We start from the raw sequence: 21,516 nt of genomic DNA, 5'->3' as shown, positions 1-21,516 counted from the left end.
GTATTAATTTTGTATCCTGCTACTTTACCAAATTCATTGATTACCACTAGTAGTTTTCTGGTAGCATCTTTAGGATTCTCTATGTATAGTATCATGTCATCTGCAAACGGTGATAGTTTTACTTCTTCTTTCCAATTTTCATTCCTTTTATTTCCTTTCATCACTGATTGCTGTGGCTAAAACTTCCAAAACTGTGTTGAATAATAGTGGTGAGAGTTGGCAACCTTGTCTTATTCCTGATCTGAGTGGAAATGGTTTCAGTTTTTCACCATTGAGAATGATGTTGGCTGTGGGTTTGTGATATATGGCCTTTATTATGTTGAGGTAAGTTCCCTCTATTCCTACTTTCTGGAGGGTTTTTTATCATAAATGGGTTGAATTTTGTCGAAAGTTTTTTCTGCATCTATTGAGATGATCATATGGTTTTTCTCCTTCAGTTTGTTACTATGGTTTATCACATTGATTTGCGTATACTGAAGAATCCTTGCATTACTGGGATAAACCCCACTTGATCATGGTGTGTGATCCTTTTAATGTGCTGTTGGATTCTGTTTGCTGGTATTTTGAGGATTTTTGCATCTATTTCCATTAGTGTTATTGGCCTGTAGTTTTCTTTCTTTGTGACATCTTTGTCTGGTTTTGGTATCAGGGTGTTCATGGCCTTGTAGAATGAGTTTGGGAGTGTTCCTCCCTCTGCTATACTTTGGAAGAGTTTGAGAAGGATAGGAGTTAGCTCATCTCTAAATGTTTGATAGAATTCACCTGTGAAGCCATCTGGCTTTTGTTTGTTGGAAGATTTTTAATCACAGTTTCCATTTCAGTGCTTGTGATTGGTCTGCTTATATTTTCTATTTCTTCCTGGTTCAGTCTCAGAAAGTTGTGCTTTTCTAAGAATTTGTCCATTTCTTCCAGGTTGTTCATTTTATTGGCGTATCGTTGTTTGTAGTAATCTCTCATGATCCTTTGTATTTCTGCAGTGTCAGTTGCTACTTCTCCTTTTTCATTTCTAATTCTACTGAACTGAGTCTTCCCTCTTTTTTTCTTGATGAGTCTGGCTAATGGTTTATCAATTTTGTTTATCTCTCAGAGAACCAGCCTTTAGTTTTATTGATCTTTGCTATTGTTTCCTTCATTTCTTTTTCATTTATTTCTGATCTGTCTTTATGATTTATTTCCTTCTGCTAACTTTGGGGATTTTTTTGTTCTTTCTCTAATTGCTTTAGGTGTAAGGTTAGGTTGTTCATTTTTGAAGTTTCTTGTTTCTTGAGGTAGAATAGTATTGCTATAAACTTCCCTCTTAGAACTGCTTCTGCTGCATCCCATAGGTTTTGGGCTGTCGTTTTTTTATTGTCGTTTGTTTATTTTTTGATTTCCTCTTTGATTTCTTCAGTGATCTCTTGCTATTTAGTAGTGTATTATTTAGCCTCCATGTGTCTGTATTTTTTACAGATTTTTTCTTGTAATTGATATCTAGTCTCAACCTTGTGGTTGGAAAAGATCCTTGATAAGATTTCAATTTTCTTAAATTTACAGGCTTGATTTGTGACCCAAGTATGATCTATCCTGGAGAATGTTCCATGAGCACTTGAGAAGTAAGTGTATTCTGTTGTTTTTGGATGGAATGTTCTATAAATATCAATTAAGTCCACCTTGTTTAATGTGTCATTTAAAGCTTGTGTTTTCTTATTTATTTTCATTTTGGATGATTTGTCCATTGGTGAAAGTGGTGTGTTTAAGTCCCCTTCTATGTTTGTGTTACTGTCGATTTCCCCTTTTATGGCTGTTAGCATTTGCCTTATGTATTGACGTGCTCCTATGTTGGGTGTGTAAATATTTACAACTGTTATATCTTCTTCTTGGATTGATCTCTTGATCATTATGTAGTGTCCTTCTTTGTCTCTTGTAATAGTCTTTATTTTTTTATTTTTTATTTTTTTTTATTTTTTTTTTTGTGGTACGTGGGCCTCTCACTGTCGTGGCCTCTCCCGTTGTGGAGCACAGGCTCCGGATGCGCAGGCACAGCGGCCATGGCTCACGGGCCCAGCCGCTCCGCGGCATGTGGGATCTTCCCAGACTGGGGCACGAACCCATGTCCCCTGCATCGGCAGGCGGACGCTCAACCACTGCGCCACCAGGGAAGCCCAATAGTCTTTATTTTAAAGTCTATTTTGTCTGATATGAGAATTGCTACTCCAGCTTTCTTTTGATATCCCTCTGCATGGAATATCTTTTTCCATCCCCTCACTTTCAATCAGTATGTGTCCCTAGGTCTGAAGTGGGTCTCTTGTAGGCAGCATATAGATTCGTCTTGTTTTTGTATCTATTCAGCCAGTCTATGTCTTTCGGTTGGAGCATTTAATCCACTTACATTTAAGGTAATTTTCTATATGTATATTCCTATTACCATTTTCTTAATTGTTTTGTTTTTGTTTTTGTAGGCCTTTTCCTTCTCTTGTGTTTCCTGCCTAGAGAAGTTCCTTTAGCATTTGTTGTAAAGCTGGTTTGGTGGTGCTGAATTCTCTTAGCTTTGCTTGTCTGTAAAGGTTTTAATTTCTCTGTCAAATCTGAATGAGATCCTTGCTGGGTAAAGTAATCTTGGTTGTAGGTTTTTCCCTTTCATCACTTTAAATATGTCCTGCCACTCCTTTCTGGCTTGCAGAGTTTCTGCTGAAAGATCAGCTGTTAACCTTATGGTGATTCCCTTGTATGTTATTTGTTGTTTTTTCCTTACTTCTTTTAATATTTTTTCTTTGTATTTAATTTTTATAGTTTGATTAATATGTGTCTTGGCATGTTTCTCCTTGGATTTATCCTGTATGGGACTCTTTGCACTTCCTGGACTTGATTGACTATTTCCTTTTCCACATTAGGGAAGTGTTCAACTATAATCTCTTCAAATATTTTCTCAGTCCCTTTTTTTCCCCTCTTCTTCTTCTGAGACCCCTATAATTTGAATGTTGATGCACTGAATGTTGATGCATTTAATATTGTCCCAGAGGTCTCTGAGACTGTCCTCAATTCTTTTCATTCTTTTTTCTTTATTCTGCTCTGCAGTAGTTACTTCCACTATTTTATCTTCCAGGTCACTTATCTGTTCTTCTACCTCAGTTATTCTGCTATCGATTCCTTCTAGAGAATTTTTAATTTCCTTTATTGTGTTGTTCATCATGTTTGTTTGCTCTTTAGTTCTTCTGGGTCGTTGTTAAATATTTGTTTTATTTTCTCCATTCTATTTTGAAGATTTTGGATCATCTTTACTATCACTACTCTGAATTCTTTTTCAGGTAGACTGCCTATTTCCTCTTTCTTTGTTTGGTCTGATGGGTTTTTACCTTGCTTCTTCATCTGCTGTGTATTTCTCATTTTGCTTAACTTACTGTCTTTGGGGTCTCCTTTTTGCAGGCTTCCGGTTCATAATTCCCATTGTTTTGGTGTCTGCCCCCAGTGGGTAAGGTTGGTTCAGTGGGTTATGTAGGGTTCCTGGTGGAGGGGACTGGTACCTGTTTTCTGGTGGATGAGGCTGGATCTTGTCTTTCTGGTGGGCAGGACCACGTCCAGTGATATGTTTTGGGGTGTCTGTGACCTTATTATGATTTTATGAAGCCTCTCTGCTAATGGGTGTGGTCGTGTTCCTGTCTTGCTAGTTGTTTGGCACAGGGTGTCCAGCACTGTAGCTTGCTGGTTGTTGAGTGGTACTGGGTCTTAGCTTTGAGATGGTGATCTCTGGGAGAGATTTTTCTGTTTGATATTACATGGGGCCAGGAGCTCTCTGGTGGACCAATGTCCTGATCTCAGCTCTCCCACCTCAGAGGCTCAGGCTTCACACCCAGCTGAAGCACCAAGACCCTGTCAGCCACACAGCTCAGAAGAAAAACAAAATAAATAAAGTTATTAAAATAAAAATAAATTATTAAAAATTAAAAAATGATAAAAAAAGGAAAGAAAGAAGAGAGCAACCAAACCAAGAAACAAATCCACCAATGATAACAAGCACTAAAAACTATACTAAAAAAAAAGAAAAAGAAAAACAGATATACAGATCCCTAGGACAAATGGTAAAAGTAAAGATATACAGACAAAATCACACTAAGAGATATACACATACACACTTACAAAAGGAGAAGAAGGAGGGCTTCCCTGGTGGCGCAGTGGTTGAGAGTCCACCTGCTGATGCAGGGGACACAGGTTCGTGCCCTGTTCCGGGAGGATCCCACATGCCATGGAGCGGCTGGGCCCGTGAGCCATGGCCGCTGAGGCTGCACGTCCAGAGCCTGTGCTCCGCAACGGGAGAGGCCACAACAGTGAGAGGCCCACATACCGCATAAAAAAAAAAAAAAGGGAGAAAAAGGAAAAAAATATATATATATATATGTATATATATATATATATATATAAAAGAAAAGGAAGAGAGCAACCAAATCCATAAACAAATCTACTGATGATAATAAACTCTAAATGCTAAACTAAGATAAATGTAAAACCAGAAACAAATTAGATGCAGAAAGCAAACCCCAAGTCTACAGTTGCTCCCAAAGTCCACCGCCTGAATTTTGGGATGATTCGTTGTCTATTCAGGTATTCCACAGCTGCAGGGTACATCAAGTTGATAGTGGAGATTTAATCTGCTGCTCCTGAGGCTGCTGGGAGAAATTTTCCTTTCTCTTCTTTGTTCCCATAGCTCCTGGTGTTCAGCCTTGGATTTAGCCCCGCCTCTGTATGTAGGTCACCTGAGGGCATCTGTTCCCCGCCCAGACAGGATGGGGTTAAAGTAGCAGCTGATTAGGGGGCTCTGGCTCACTCACGCTGGAGGTGAGGGAGGGGTACGGAATGCAGGGCGAGCCTGCTGCGGCAGAGGCCGGAGTGATGTTGTAACAGCCTGAGGTGCACCATGTGTTCTCCCGGGGAAGTTGTCCCTGGATCACGGGACCCTGGCAGTGGCGGGCTGCACAGGCTCTCAGGAGGCGAGGTGTGGAGAGTGACCTGTGCTTGCACACAGGTTTGTTGGTGGCTGCAGGAGCAGCGTTAGTGTTTCATGCCCGTCTCTGGTGTCTGTGCTGTTATCCATGGCTCGTGCCCATCTCTGGAGCTTGTTTAGGTGGTGTTCTGAATTCCCTCTCCTCGTGCACCCACAACCACTGGTGTCTTGCCTCTCAGGCAGTTCCACACTTTTTCCTGGACTCCCTCCGGCTAGCTGTGGTGCACTAGCCCCCTTCAGGCTGTATTCACACAGCCAACCCCACTCATCTCCCTGGGATCTGACCTCCGAAGCCCAAGCCTCAGCTCCCAGCCCCTACCCATCCCGGCGGGTGAGCAGACAAGCCTCTCAGGCTGGTGAGTGCTGGTCGGCTCCGATCCTCTGTGTGGGATTCTCTCCGCTTTGCCCTCTGCACCCCTGTTGCTACGCTCTTCTCCGTGGCTCTGAAGCTTCCCCACTGCCACCCCGTGTCTCCACCAGTGAAGGGGCTTCCTAGTGTGTGGAAGCTTTTCCTCCTTCACAGCTCCCTCCCAGAGGGGCAAGCCCATCCCTATTGTTTTGTCTGTGGTTTTTCTTTTTTCTTTTGCCCTACCCAGGTATGTGGGGAGTTTCTTGCCTTTTGGGATCTGAGGTCTTCTGCCAGCGTTCAGTAAGTGTTCTCTAGGAGTTGTTCACATGTAGATGTATTTCTGATGTATTTGCAGGGAGGAAGGTGATCTCCAAGTCTTACTCCTCCACCATCTTGAAGGTCCCTCAAATCAACAGAGTTTAAGTGAAAAATAGAAACAAATCCCATGGCAATCCTAAACAAAGATTTTTTTTTTTACTAAGATTTTCATATTATAGGAAAAACAGAGTAGCAGTCATACAAATTTTTTTTTTAATTTCCCAGTCCAACTTCATCAGATAATGTTCCACCATATGCTTAATTTAGTTTAAAAATTCAGTCAACTAAATGGGTAAGATAATTTCCTAATCTAAATACAATAATATTAAAGAGATAGTTTACATAATAATAGGATACATTTCTTTATTTATAACTTTAGTAGTATTTGATGAAGTACCTATAGGAAGTTCTCTAGGGAAAGAGAGAACTAACCTTTAGATTATTTACCATGTGCTAACTACTATACCTATTGCTATATTTACATTAACTTGCTTAGCACTCACTGCTATCCTGCAAGATATAACCTATATTCAATACAGAAATGAGAAGACTTTGGCTCAGAGTTTAATAAAACCTATTCAGGTTTACATATAATGATGGAGTAATAAGTTGGGCCTCAGATCAGTCTGTCTAAAGAACAAATATTCTTCTTACTTCTTTATACCACCTGTTTTACATAAGCTAGAGGAGACCATTCCCCATCCCACAGAAGACTGAGTACCATATGATACACTTCCATAATATGCATTGTAGGAAACTCCTGTAGGATTTAACACATTTGTTTAGTGACAGATTCCCATGTAGAATCTAGTCAATAGGCTCCATGAGGTCAGATCCTCAGTCTGATTATCACTTTATAAATTCCTGTATCTCACACTCAGAATTTGAGTCCTTAGTCAAAATCTGTTAACTGGCAGCCTTAAAAGAACATCTTTATAATTTAAAGAAAATACTAGGCAAGAATACAATGATTCAAGATCTACAAAGCAAGCTGCAGTCTGTCAGAGAAAAATTATCTTAAAAAGCAGCCCATGTCAATCCCTCTTGAACTCTTGGTGGGAATGTAAATTGATACAGTCACTATGGAGAACAGTATGGAGGTTCCTTAAAAAACTAAAAATAGAATTACCATATGACCCAGCAATCCCACTACTGGGCATATACCCAGAAAAAACCATAATTCAAAAAGACACATGCACCCCAATGTTCCTTGCAGCACTCTTTACAATAGCCAAGTCATGGAAACAACCTAAATGCCCATCGACAGATGAATGGATAAAGAAGATGTGGTACATATATACAATGGAATATTACTCAGCCATAAAAAGGAATGAAATTAGGTCATTTGTAGAGACGTGGATGGACCTAGAGACTGTCATACAGAGTGAAGTAAATCAGAAAGAGAAAAACAAATATCGTATGTTAACACATATATATGGAATCTAGAAAAATGGTACAGATGAACCAGTTTTCAAGGCAGAAATAGAGACACAGATGTAGAGAACAAACGTGGACACCAAGGTGGGAAAGCGGGGTAGGGGGGATGAATTGGGAGGTTGAGATTGACATATATACACTAATATGTATAAAATAGATAACTAATAAGAACCTGCTGTATACAATTTTTTTAATAAAATTTTAAAAAAGCATACCCCCCCCTAAAAAAAAGCAACCATGTCTGATACAACTCTAAAGCAGACTCTGTCAGGTCTGTGGAAGCCAAAATATTCTGTGCCTATCATTCCTGCCATCCTTGGTCACCACCCCAAAATGTACACACATCCAGACAGCTATCCAGTCAGCTCACTCCTTCATGCTCTGTGCTTCCTCTCTTCTGACCCAACCTCTATCCTCCTTTACTTCCAAACCATCCCGCTGCAAAACCCTATGTACCTTATTCCAGAGTAAACAGATTCCCTTCTACCCTCAGCTGCTACACAGAACACTTCCTATACTTCCTTGCTTTACTAAAATTTGGTGCATCTCCCAAGGCCACTACTTCTTTGGTTGCCCTTTCAAGGGCCATCTTCCCGTATGGCATATTCCATAGCTCTCTCCCAAATACCATGTTACATAGCTCTAAGGCATGGGTTTTGCATTCTTTTCACTCACCAGTGCATTTTTCAAACCATTATTTCCCAGTCCTTAAGTTTAAAAGATATGTTTGTCATTTGAGATTCATGTTGTTTAACATATCATCAGTTCCTCCTAAACCATCCACCACTAACCACCCACCTGGTTATGGTCTTAATCAAAGCTTTTGGCCTCTGTATCATAATGGTCCTCTCCACCCCAAGCCTCTTCCAGAGATCCCAATTAAAATCCATGTATAGTAGCTACTTTCAGCTCTTTAAAGTCCTTCATTCCTGCTATGCCTGTCCTTGGACTTCATTTCTCTCCTGTCTCTACTTTATTTTTTACTTAGTCTACACCTCATGATCTATCATGTCACCCCTCTCATAATACTCTTCTCAACAACCTTGCCCCATATCCTCCCATCGCACTATCCTAGGAAACCCCACCTTTAACTTCTATGATCTACCAGGCAGTATTGGAAAATGTAAGTTCACAGTGCATATTGGTATCCCTTCATATTCTAGATCTTTGATTTTCACTTGGTTTCTAGCACTGCCTGTAAACCATATATTCCTAGTCAGCAATCTCCTCTTGTCAAATACTAGTAATAATTTTAAAACTTCATCAGTCTTCTCAGGCAACATGCCTCAAACCTCCTATCTCACTCTTAAGACATGACCTCACCTCCTACTTTAGGAAGAATGAAGAGACAATCCTATGAGAATTTCTTTAGCTTCCCACTCTCAGATCTACAAGACTAACTAAATCTATCCTTGTCTTTTTCTTCTTTCTGTCTCAGTGGAAGAGTTTCCCCTCCTGAGGCTGATCCTTAAACTTATGCTTTGACTTCCAACTAAGTTTTCTAACCAACCCACTGCAACTACTCTTACCAGTTACCAATGACTCCTTGTTGCTATTCAGTGGATGGGGTTCTGTTCTTAACTTACTTGATTTCTGTGAACCTCTTTCTCCTTCTTGGAACACTTTCTTCTATTAATTTTCATAACATCACACTCTCCTGGTTTTCCTACTACATACCTGTCCATTCCGCAGTATCTTCCTCTACCTGCCCTACAAGTGTTGTTCTACTATAAGGCTCCATCCTTGGTTATCTTCTCACTCTACACATTTTTGCTGAGTAATTTCACCCATTCCTATAACCTCAATCACCATCAATATCAGCAGTCTTTAAATTTGTGATCAGTCCATTTGAGAATCTGATGAAAATTCTGGGCCTTGTCCCTAAAAACAAGTGCACAAGCAGAAATTTTTCCAAACCATTTTAGGAGGTTCATGGACACCCTGAAACCTATTGATGGACCTTTCCAGATTTCCTGATCCACAGTGCTAACAACCCCCAAACCTTCATCTCCATCCATGTCTCTTAGACAAGACTCATATATCACACGGCCAACTTGATATCTCTAATCAAATATTCCACCAGCACCACACACTCAACATATTTAAAACCTACTATTTTCTTCCTACCCTAAACCTGACACCTACAGATTTGCTTTTTTTGTCATTCAATATGGTTTTCTTTATTGGGTCTTGTGCAATTCTTGTTAAGTTTATTCCCAGATAGTTTAAATTGTTTCCATTGAGAATGAGATATATTTCCCATTTCTATTTCTAGGTGCTTACTGCTAGCACAGAAAAAAAGCTATTTTTTTAAATATTTATCAAATATTCAGGTATCTTGTTAAATTTTACTAGCATTTTTACTATAGTCTCTTGGATTTTCTAAATATAAATTCAAAGAATGGCAAAAAAAGCTAGTTTGTTTTCCTTTTCTAATATTTATGATGATTATTCAATGTTCTTGTCTTATTGCATTTGCTAATCTGGCTACTGAAAGTGTGGAATCAATAGTATTGGCATCATCTAGGACCTTATTAAAGATGAAGAATCTCAGCCCCATCCCTAGACCTACTAAATCATAAGCTGCATTTTAAAGATCCCCAGGTGACTCATGTACACAGTAAAACTTGAGCATACTGCTATAGAATATTCAAGACAATATTGAATAATAACGATAGTAGCTTGCATTATCTATTTACTGGTTTAAATTGAAATGGGCTCTATGTTTCACCATCTAAATGATTTTGGTAAATGTTTTTTATAACACAAAAATAATTTTTTCTCTTGCTCTCTTAGAATTTTTTATTTAGAATGACTGCTTAATCAGAGTTCTTTATTATCAAATTTCTTTATATATGATAATGTGTAAAATGTCTTTATATATATGATAATATAGTCTTTCTACCTTGATTAAGTTAATATAATTAATTACATCAACAAATGGTTCAGTTACACCAACAAAGTTAATGTATCTTTTGATATATTACTCGATTCTATATCTTAATATTTTATTTTAATTTTTTCTTCTATATCCATAAACAACTTGTCTCTAGCTTTCTTTATTGGTTTGAGGTATCAAATTGTAGCTGTTTTTATAAAATGATTTGGGAACTATATTTGTCATCTTTGTCAGTAGACAGGAACAATGGTTGGCAAACCTAGTTTGCACATTAGAATTACCTGGGGAGCTTTAGAGAAATATTAATGTTCAGACCTGTCTCTTAGAGGTTCTGATTCAAGTAGTCTGGGACTCACCAGAAAACAGTATTTTTAATTAAATTAAATTTTTAAAAAACAGCTCCACAGGTGATTCTAGTGAGTCTTTAGGACTGAGAAATACTGGTCTAAAATCCTTTAAATAACTTGAGAAGATTAAGTACAATTTAGCCATTATCTTGTCAATGGGTGCTATTTAGTCACCTTCTCAGTTTCTTTTAATGTAATTGTTCCATTAAAACTTCCCATTTCTTTTTAAATGAATTTTAATAAATTTATATCTTGTTCTCTACGAGGTTAAGGACATTTCTTTCTATTCTCATTTTTCTGAGAGTTTTTCTTTTTTTAATCATGAATGGATGTTCAATTTTGTCAAAGGCTTTTTCCGGATCTCTTGAGATGATGATGCAGTTTTACTTCTTTAGTCTGTTAATATGGTGAATTACATTGATTGACTGTGAAATGTTGAACTAGCCTTTCCCTCCCAAGATAAATCCCACTTTATTGTGACATCCTTTTTATATGTTGCTGGATTCTATTTGTTAATATTTTGTTGAGTGGGGAGATATCACGAAACTCACCCTTACTGGTCATTCTTCATTTTCCTCCCCATAAGTTTGTTATTGTTACTTCTCAAATTTTTCAGATGCTTCATTGCTTTTTGTAGTCTATTCAGATTTTCAGTTGGAATCAGTGGAAGAGATAGCCTGTGGTACTCTTACTCCATCTTGACTACGACCAGAAGTCTGTCACTTTCTTTGGATATTTTTTGTAAACAGTACATCCAATTAGCCTGCTTTTAAATGGAGAATTCAATCTATTTACATAAAGTTCATATTCTTGATTTTATTTGTTTCTTTTTATTTTATTTATTTGTACTTTTTTTGGTCTTTGGATTTTTTCTATTGTCTTAATTATTCCCTACCTCCACAATCTCCTGTTATTTAAAAATGCCAGTAGGGACTTCCCTGGTGGTCCAGTGGTTAAGAATCCACCTTCCAACATGTGTTCGATCCCTGGTCAAGGAACTAAGATCCCACATGCTGTGGAGCAACTAAGCCCGTGCACCACAACTACAGAGCCCACACGCTCTGGAGCCCATGAGCCACAGTTACAGAGCCCATGTGCTCTGGAGCCTGTGCACCACAACTAGAGAGAAGCTTGCACGCTGCAAGGAAAGATCCCGTGTGCCACAACTAAGACCTGACTAAGCCAAAAAATAAATAAATAGATAAATAAATATTTTTTAAATAATATAAAAATAAATAAATAAAAATGCCATTGTAATTTTTCAATTCATAAATATTCACTTTCCCTTTCCTGGAGGTCATAAGCGAGCACCTTTTACTCAACTATTACACAAAAGTAGATACCAACTGTTTTCTCTCCAACCAGGCATTGGTCTTTCATTTCTTTACTCCTTTCTTTAAAGAAATGCTCTTTAGAACACATTTTCTTTTGACATTATATTCCCCCTCCCAAATGAGTCTTTTCCCATGTTTTTTTTCTCTTCCTTTCCTCCTGTTTCCACCTAGGTTGTACAGAGATTTAGTACTTTGTTTAGTTCCAGACTAGCATTATATTTTGCAGCACATGTCCTCTATTCCAGGATCATTGTCTTAGCCCTTGCATTATGTATAATGATTATACATTTAGATAGATGGGAAAATACATTTTCCTCCTTTGCCCCTCCCTATGTCCTCGTCATCTTTCCTTATCTTGAATTCTCTCTTCTGATTAATTCCATTTTGGTTACAGTCTCTACTCAACTATTTTCTTCAGCTTTGGTAGAAAGATAATATATTCAGTAACTCTTTATATATTTGCAAACAACTTTTTACATGCCAATAGTGAATCTCAGAAACCTAATGAGCAAAAGAAGCCAGACACAAATGAGCACATGTTGGATGATTCCATCTATAGAAGTTTGAGAACAAACAAAATGGATATATTGATATATGATAGTGTTTAGAATAATAGTTACTTTGGGGAGAGGAATGAGGAAGCCTACTGGGGTGCTGGAAATATCTGTTATTCTCTGCGGTGCTTCCCTGTGTTTATACGTATGTAAAAATTATCAACCTGTATGCTTAAGATCTTTGCACTTTTCTATATGTGACCTATACCTCAAGAAAAAGAAAAAGTTTAAAGGGGATGAAGAATATTAATAAATTAATAGCTTAACTATAGAAGGAAGTTGAAAAAGAGGACCAAGAATAAGACTTTCTCCCATAAAAAGCACCATACCAAAAACTGTTAAAAGCAATTTCTAGCAAAACTCCCAGGAACGGGTGTATTTAATGCTATTTAAAATGTTCTGATTTTTAAAACTAGAGAAATGAAAAGATTCCCAAATAATTTGGCAACATGAAAAGGTGACCTCATATTTTTGCCCTTAAATTGACCAGAATAAAGAAGCATCAAGTATCCACATTCTAAAGAAAGAAAGCTGCAAACAGTTGGAGACACCTGGGCTTGTTGGGAAGTGAACTCGCCCTCCTAAACCCGCAGGTCCTTCCACTTTGGGGTGCTAGAATGAGGAAAAAGCTGAAGGCTGCTAGCCTTCTCACTCCCCACCCCCTCACCTCCCTAATCCCCACCCCAGGGCCCTTCAGCAACAGGTTAAGCTGATCTGGATAGAGGGAAGCATATTCAAACAATTAAGAACGTATATAGTTGACCTCTATTCTGTGAGCCCAAGTTATTAGAATCCATAATTACCTAATTACAGTTTCTACCAAAGAGTGGTCACCATGCAAAGAAGTCAATAATCCACGAAAAAAAAATTTTAATTAAAATCTATTCAAAAGCTAGAAATTAATTGGAAAGCATGACATAACCAAGTGCATGCTGCTCTCTTAAAAAATGTGAATTAAAAAAAAAATCAGTGAGGACAAAATCTGCTTGTGTCAATCCAGGTTGTTCCTCCTATTATAGCAAAAGCATATTTTATAACACACTTATATTTCTTCACTGAGGGCCCACTTTCACTCTTTGTTTTTGACCTCTGTGCAAATGAAAGTTGTGAAGCAGTTATTTCATCTGCTGGAGCTGAGGTCTGCATTGCCATTCATCTCCTCATTTCTGGGGCTCTGCATTCAGGCGTATGGAGAGAAAACTCTAACAGAGCAGCAGGCCTTGGTCTGAAATCAGCACTTAGAGTATCTGCCCACATAGAAACAGATCTTTTTGTGAGGTTGAATGATGCTGATAAAATAATAGATTGGCCTGCTGTGTGGAAGCTATGGAAAGGCAGCTAATGGGGCTCCCACAGGTCCTGGGAACCCAGCTAGCAGTTGCAGCAAGAATCTGATGAAAAAGCAAGATCTAGCTAAGGTGCTATAAGTAAATTAACCCAATACTTAAAGGGGTGTGTGTGCGTGCGTGCACGTGCGGAGAGGCAAAATTAACCGTTAACACACACTAGTTTGATCTATCTAGCTTCTGTTGCAAGTTCTAGCACTGTCTAGCACTCCTTTTGGAAACATGCCCCATGTTTCAACAATACTTTTGCTGAGAGAATGAGCTCCCAGGGACATGGGGGTGTGTATGCCATTAAAACCAATCAATTTCATTGTTAAATTTTACAAATATTTCCATGCAATTGTCAACAGAAATATAATTTTCTGAACAATGTCACACAAATAAAACATATCTTGGAAAACACTGCAGAAGTCAAAATGTCCATTTGGAGTTCCCAATCCTTAGACTTCTCTTTGTGATTTCCAGCTCATTCAGCATCTTAGTAACCATGCAGACATATTCTGCAGCTGGAAAGTATGAAGGCAACTTCAACATGTCTCTCAGGCCAAGGTTATCCTGTGTTTTTGGGTTTGTCCCTCCTGTCCCGACAGAAAGAATGCACAGGGAATGTCTCATTTGGATTCGGGAGGTGAAGGTGGTCCTGAGAAGAGTTGGTAACCATGCAGTGAGTACCCCATCAGCCAAACTAAAGTGTGTGTGCATGTATGTGTGCATGTGTGTGTATGAGAGAAAGGGTGGAAGGCAAACCTGCTCTAAGAGGAAAGAGTAAATAGTTCTTGCTGAGGTATGAATAACTGATAAATACAGTCTCACAGTAAAGCCAAGTCTTCACATGTTATTTCTTTTTGTAAGATTTGTAACCACTTCCTAAAGCTTCTTCATTTTGACCAAGAATAGAGTCTTAAGTTAAATGGAAAAAGCTCTAATGTTGGAACACAGATTCTTGGGCTTACTGAGCTGATAAGGGAGATTGCCCTTCTGGGAGCCTGGGGAGGTTATATTGTATGGGTTTCCCTGAAAATGCAACTATTGACTCTGTCTTATTTCAAGTCTTTCCAGGACAGAGGAAAGACTTGTGTGCCTCTCTGCTCCCTGTATAAGGAACAAGAATATTAGTGCAAAATTCAACTTCTCAGAGCACCTGTGTTAGGTCCCAAAAGGGTCAAGCACTGGGATAGTTGATGAGGCAACCAGGGACAATCCAACAGGCTCTAACACATGCCCCTGGGGTGGCCATGCTGCAATCAGCTCACAAGCCAAAAGAACTTGAGTTTGTCCAAAGCTGAGAACAATAGGGCAGACTGGGCAGGCTTGGCCATGCAGAGGCTTTGTGTCATACTCGACATTCCCTCCCTATGAAAGTCTTGGAAACCTGGGGGACATGAAGAACACTAGCAGTCATTCTAGACACTTGGAACTTGGTCCCTCTCCCACATGCATTTCTTGTCTGGTTGTATCAACAAATGTAGGGTTGAGGAAAGATGTGAATGATGGAAGGAACTTTCCAGATAGGAGCGAGGGAGCAGAGCCCAGCATGTAACTGCCTCTTCTGTTACCTGCAGCTTGCTCTCTGAGGTACAACCACATCCTCACCATGTGACCAGCATGTCCAAACTCAAATTCCGCCATGGGTGCCTCTAAGCCACATTGGCAGTACTACTTCTTACTTCCAAGCATATCATGCTGCCCCTAGGAGGTATTCAATAAATGTTTTGAATGATAATACCCCACCTTGTGGTGTTTCTCATCTCTCCTATGTGGCTACATCTTGTTTCCCTAGTAGGATCATAAACAAGGACAGCATATAACACTTCACCTACCTTACACTTCCTCATGGAGCACCATATACAGAGTGCTCTGAGAGACACCAAACCCTTAATACTTTCCCGTGCTTGCATAGATGGGCATTTTCTATTTATGTCTATTTCTTTATTTACATTATTCTGTACAGTGTGGCCTTTTAAACTTTCACCTACAAACAATGACTGCTAGTATAACACTCCAGCCTCTAAATGGAATTAGTTTCCTCGGTTCTGCTGGAGAGCTGCAAGAGACAGAACATATGATCAATTTTATATGATATTTTGATAATTCATATCCTGTTACTGAGAAGAATTACCACAGGAAAGGAAGAAAGAGAGACAGAGAGAAAGAAAGATATTGTCTTGTAGATAATAAAAAATTTTCACTCATTTCTTACATTTATCCATTTTCAAGATCACTTTCCATTTTCTTAGTTCTCTTTTCTGAAGTGTTTCTGAGGAAAAATAAAAGACGTATTCCCCTTTAGGTAGCCTGTTTGGAATGAACTATTTGAAGGGCAACCCAGCAATGCGTGGGCTTTCATAAGTAACATGACCATCCACCACTTTAAGGAAATACAATATAAATAGATAAAGCAGCTAGCAGGTAATTACATGCATTAAAGAAAGATTCTCCACTTTCCAGGGGAGAATTACTACAAGCTCCTACTTTGCACTGAACATGAATTTCAACTTTTAAATTTTGATTTGCATGAAACTTTTTGTAACAGAGGTGCACTTACAACAAGAATTTCTCCGAATCCTATTACAATGAGGAGGAGACTGAGGGAGGATCTTCCAGTTCTAGCCACTAATCCAGTGAGATTGTAGCTGCATTTGAAAGGGTGATGTCAAACCACTCTAAGGCTGTGACCCATGGGGTTGTCAGCCAATCAAAGACTCAGTGTGCAGCTGGGCCAGGTCATTTGTTCTCCCAGATCTTATCAGACTTGACTCCTTTTCCCATTAGAACTCCTATTTCTCATTTTCGGCCTCAAGTTTCCTCTACTCACAAATACGCACAATAGAAAGCAGCTTTACGGTCTTCTAATCCACTGATTTTCAAACTTCTTTTAAATCAGAGAATCCTTTCCTCAAATGAAGGCTCACCCCAAAACCCAAGATGTAAAACAGAGCCACTTGGATGTGCTCTGGTCATGTCGCAAAGCCCCACCAGAAGCCCACCTGCTGCACTGACCTGACCTTCTTAGTAAGGACTTCAAGATGGAAATGCCACTCCCTCCATGTACAAATGGAGAATCTGGAGGTTGGGCTCAGTGTTTCTCAGTGAAGATGTTATTGGCATTTGGGGACAAAAGCAGTCTTTACTGTGTAGGATTGACCTCTGCATGGTAGTCCTTTAACTTCCTCAGCTAAGTGCCTATTGCCCTTGCATACTTGTGTTGACTAAAATCAGCTACTGAGAGACAGTCATCTGGTTCCACCTGGGCTGAGAATCACATGGCTCTGAAATGATTTCACCAGGGTTAGTCAGAGGGGCAAGGCCAGCATGAACCCAGGTATCCTGATTCCCAGTCTATTGTTCTTTCCTCTCCAGCACATGGACTTTCCTGCCAGCTACAATTTTTTCTGTCCCTCACCCCTTTTAAGCTTTGCTCTAACAGTTGGGGCCCCGTCTACTGAAATTCAGCTTCTACTTGTCTGTGGGGCTGCCTTGAACCACTGCCATTGCTGCTCTTAATGTAGAAGCCGGGAAAGCTCTTCCATCTGAGGATGGAGATTAGTGTAGACAAAGAAAAGATATCACAAGCACTTCTCAGTTCCTAGTGGGCACAAATTTAAGCCCTGGGCCCATGAACAACATAGCTTCTCAGTGAGATGTGAAATTGCAATGCACTAGCCCAGATGAACTGATTTTTTTAAATTGAAATATAGTTGATTTTGTTTGTTGTATATATATAAACATATAAAATGTTTATAGTGGAACAGGATAGAAAGCCCAGAGGTAAACCCATGTAAATATGGTCACCTTATCTTTGATAAAGGAGGCAGGAATATACAGTGGAGAAAAGACAGCCTCTTCAATAAGTGGTGCTGGGAAAACTGGACAGGTACATGTAAAAGTATGAAATTAGAACACTCCCTAACACCATACACAAAAATAAACTCAAAATGGATTAAAGACCTAAAAGTAAGGCCAGACACTATCAAACTCTTAGAGGAAAGCATAGGCAGAACACTCTATGACATAAATCACAGCAAGATCCTTTTAGACCCACCTCCTAGAGAAATGGAAATAAAAACAAACAAATGGGACCTAATGAAACTTCAAAGCTTTTGCACAGCAAAGGAAACCATAAACAAGACAAAAAGACAACCCTCAGAATGGGAGAAAATATTTGCAAATGAAGCAACTGACAAAGGATTAATCTCCAAAATGTAAAAGCAGCTCATGCAGCTCAATATCAAAAAAACAACCCCATCCAAAAATGGGCAGAAGATCTAAATAGACATTTCTCCAAAGAAGATATACAGACTGCCAACAAACACATGAAAGAATGCTCAGCATCATTAATCATTAGAGAAATGCAAATCAAAACTACAATGAGATATCATCTCACACCAGTCAGAATGGCCATCATCTAAAAATCTACAAACAATAAATGCTGGAGAGGGTGTAGAGAAAAGGGAACCCTCTTGCACTGTTGGTGGGAATGTAAATTGATACAGCCACTATGGAGAACAGTATGGAGGTTCCTTTAAAAACTAGAAATAGAACTACCATACGACCCAGCAATCCCAATACTGAGCATATACCCTGAGAAAACCATAATTCAAAAAGAGTCATGTAATGCAATGCTCATTGCAGCTCTATTTACAATAGCCAGGAGATGGAAACAACCTAAGTGTCCATCAACAGATCAATGGATAAAGAAGATGTAGCACATATATACAATGGAATATTACTCAGCCATAAAGAGAAATGAAATTGAGTTATTTGTAGTGAGGTGGATGGACCTAGAGTCTGTCATACAGAGTGAAGTAAGTCAGAAAGAGAAAAACAAATACCGTATGCTAACACATATATATGGAATCTAAGGGGGAAAAAAAGGTCATGAAGAACCTAGGGGCAAGACGGGAATAAAGACACAGACCTACTAGAGAATGGACTTGAGGATATGGGGAGGGGGAAGGGTAAGCTGTGACAAAGTGAGAGAGTGGCATGGACATATATACACTACCAAATTAAAATAGATAGCTAGTGGGAAGCAGCCGCATAGCACAGGGAGATCAGCTCGGTGCTTTGTGACCATCTAGAGGGGTGGGATAGGGAGGGTGGGAGGGAGGGAGATGCAAAAGGGAAGAGAGATGGGGACAGATGTATATGTATAACTGATTCACTTTGTTATAAAGCAGAAACTAACACACCATTGTAAAGCAATTATACTCCAATAAAGATGTTAATAACGAAAAAAGATACATTCACCCCAATGTTCATTGCAGCACTATTTACAATAGCCAGGTCATGGAAGCAACCTAAATGCCCATCGACAGACGAATGGATAAAGAAGTTGTGGTACATATACACAATGGAATATTACTCAGCCATAAAAAGGAACGAAACTGGGTCATTTGTTGAGACGTGGATGGATCTAGAGACTGTCATAGAGAGTGAAGTAAGTCAGAAAGAGAAAAACAAATATCGTATATTAACGCATGTATGTGGAACCTAGGAAAATGGTACACTGGTTTGCAGGGCAGAAGTTGAGACACAGATGTAGAGAACAAATGCATAGACACCAAGGGGGGAAAGCTGCGGAGGGGTGGTGATGGTGGTGTGATGAATTGGGCGATTGGAATTGACGTGTATATACTGATGTGTATAAAATCGATGACTAATAAGAACCTGCTGTCTAAAAAAAAATTTTGAATAAAATTCAAAAATTAAATAAAAATTTTAAAATGTTTATAAAAACATTTTATATGTTGTGTTAGTTTCTGGTACATAGCAAAGTGATTCAGTTTTATATATATATATATATATATATTCTTTTTCATATTCTTTTCCATTATAGGTTACTACAAGATATTGAATATAGTTCCCTGTGCTATACAGTAGGACCTCGTTGTTCATCTATTTGATTTGATTTGATTTGATTTGATTTGATTTATTTATTTTTGGCTGTGCGCATGCTTTCTCTAGTTGCGGCGAGCCGGGGCTGCTCTTCGTTGCGGTGCACCAGCTTCTCATTGCGGTGGCTTCTCTTGTTGCGGAGCATGGGCTCTAGGCACGTGGGCTTTAGTAGTTGCAGCACACAGGCTCAGTAGTTGTGGCATGAGGGTCCTAGAGTGTGCAGGCTTCAGTACTTGCAGCACATGGGCTTAGTAGTTGTGGCTCGCAGGCTCTAGAGCACAGGCTCAGTAGTTGTGGCGCACTGGCTTAGTTGCTCTGCAGCCTGTGGGATCTTCCCCAACCAGGGATCGAACTTGTGTCCCCTGCATTGGCAGGTGGATTCTTAACCCCTGTGCCACCAGGGAAGGCCTGTGTTCATCTATTTTATATATATTAGTTTGTATCTGCTAATCTCAAACTCCTTATTTATCCCTCCCTGCCCCCTTGATTTTTTTTCTTCTCCCCAAATCATACTGTTTGATTCTAGGTCATCTATATTCTATATAACCTTGCTTCTCATAGATCGTCTTTTGGCTGACATTCTCACCAAACAATTCCTACTTTCTCCATTCAGCAGCTGTATGACTTTCTAAAGGACACCTGGCTTTTCTGACCTCAGTTTCCTCATTTACAAACTGGGGAGAAGAGAAAACTTGCAGGATCCTTGCATGGATTCACTGCAATGATGCATGTACAGTCCCTAGCACTACCAATTGCTTATTAAACAGCTACTGCCACTGTTCGGATTAACATTGTCACCATTTCCTTGCCTTGGTATAACTTGTTGGAATAAAGTAAATTCCCCTTAGGTAAGCTTCTTAAAGTTGTCACTTGGAGGTAGTTGAACACCCAAATTCTAGATTCCCTGCTCAAAGCTTCCCCTCGGCTTTCAAGCTTGCCCAGTAATGTCAGCCTATTTTGGAAGAAAGTGTTAGATTCCCCTCTTCCTCCTGTAGTAAGACAGGTAGACATCCCCGTAGTCATCTGGGAGATCTTATTTCCCACTGATACAGGAGTCGGCAAATTTCCAGACCTTTTAAAATGGGTTTTTACTAACAGTCTATCAAGTCTCCAGAGAGAACTATCCTGTCCAAGACAGCCAGGACTCTTTTTTTTACTGACAGTTTGAGCTGTGTGCTTGAAATCATTTTTGACAAGAAAGAAACAGGATCAAGTACAAAGAAATCACGGACCGTCCACAGTGACCAATTTTCAGACTTTAAAATCCACACAAGTGTTTAATTATGCCATACAAAAAAAGAATTTTCATGGAAGTTTGTTGTAAATTTTTGTCTTTTGCTCTCAGTACTCAAGAATCAGTTAAACAATTTCAAAAATCACAGCTGTTAAGTCAAACTAAACCAAACACACTGTTCTGAAATATTTGCCAAAAGTTGTTTCAGCATACAATTTGCTTCACTGAATCAATTAGGTTTTGCAAAGTTATATTTGTGTAGAGCATCTGTTAGATACCTGTTTAAAATCTATCCATATGGTTAGTGTTTTAAATGATATATACAAATGTTAAGTGTATATATGAAAAAGTACCCTTTATTGAAAAAATAGTTAAAACCCAATAAATCATAACAAATTCAATATTACATTCCATGTTGGGATTCTTTGGGTCGATCAGATTCAGCAGCACTTCTTAATAGAAAGCTTTCACGTGTTTCTGAGGAAATTGTGCCCAAGGAAAGACTGGTGCAGTTTCCCTAGCCACATTTCCTTGCTCTTTTTCTCCTCAATGAAACAATAATTATTCAATTAATCTTGTCAACAAGTGGAGGCTGGTTTCATTTCAGTTGTTTACTAATTATTATTGGGTAGATCTTTATATCCTTGAAAATGTTGTCCAATTGCGACAAGCTACTAATGAAGCAAGACTTGGTTAATTAGGTAATAAGAGCAATTAGCTTGTCAGCAGTTAATTCCAACAGTCCCTAGAGAACTGCTACATTTAGGGATATGTATCTCAGGAGCTATTGACCTCTAAACCTTCCTCCTTTGCTGTCACTGCAGT

At 39.0% G+C, this 21,516-nt stretch overlaps 1 long non-coding RNA gene across 1 annotated transcript in view; it reads left to right on the top strand.

The window, feature by feature from the left end:
• The window catches only part of LOC132524734 (uncharacterized), a 113,973-nt gene that overhangs the window by 74,947 nt on the left and 17,510 nt on the right, over positions 1–21,516 (top strand). Inside the window, exon 2 of the long non-coding RNA XR_009541997.1 lies at positions 1,534–1,592. This is a non-coding gene — a long non-coding RNA (uncharacterized LOC132524734). The remainder of the gene's footprint in view (positions 1–1,533; positions 1,593–21,516) is intronic.

Source organism: Lagenorhynchus albirostris, chromosome 8 (assembly GCF_949774975.1).
Source record: "Lagenorhynchus albirostris chromosome 8, mLagAlb1.1, whole genome shotgun sequence".
Taxonomy (NCBI): Eukaryota; Metazoa; Chordata; class Mammalia; order Artiodactyla; family Delphinidae; genus Lagenorhynchus; species Lagenorhynchus albirostris.
The sequence above is the reverse complement of the archived record's forward strand: the minus strand, read 5'-3'. Positions and strand labels throughout refer to the sequence as shown.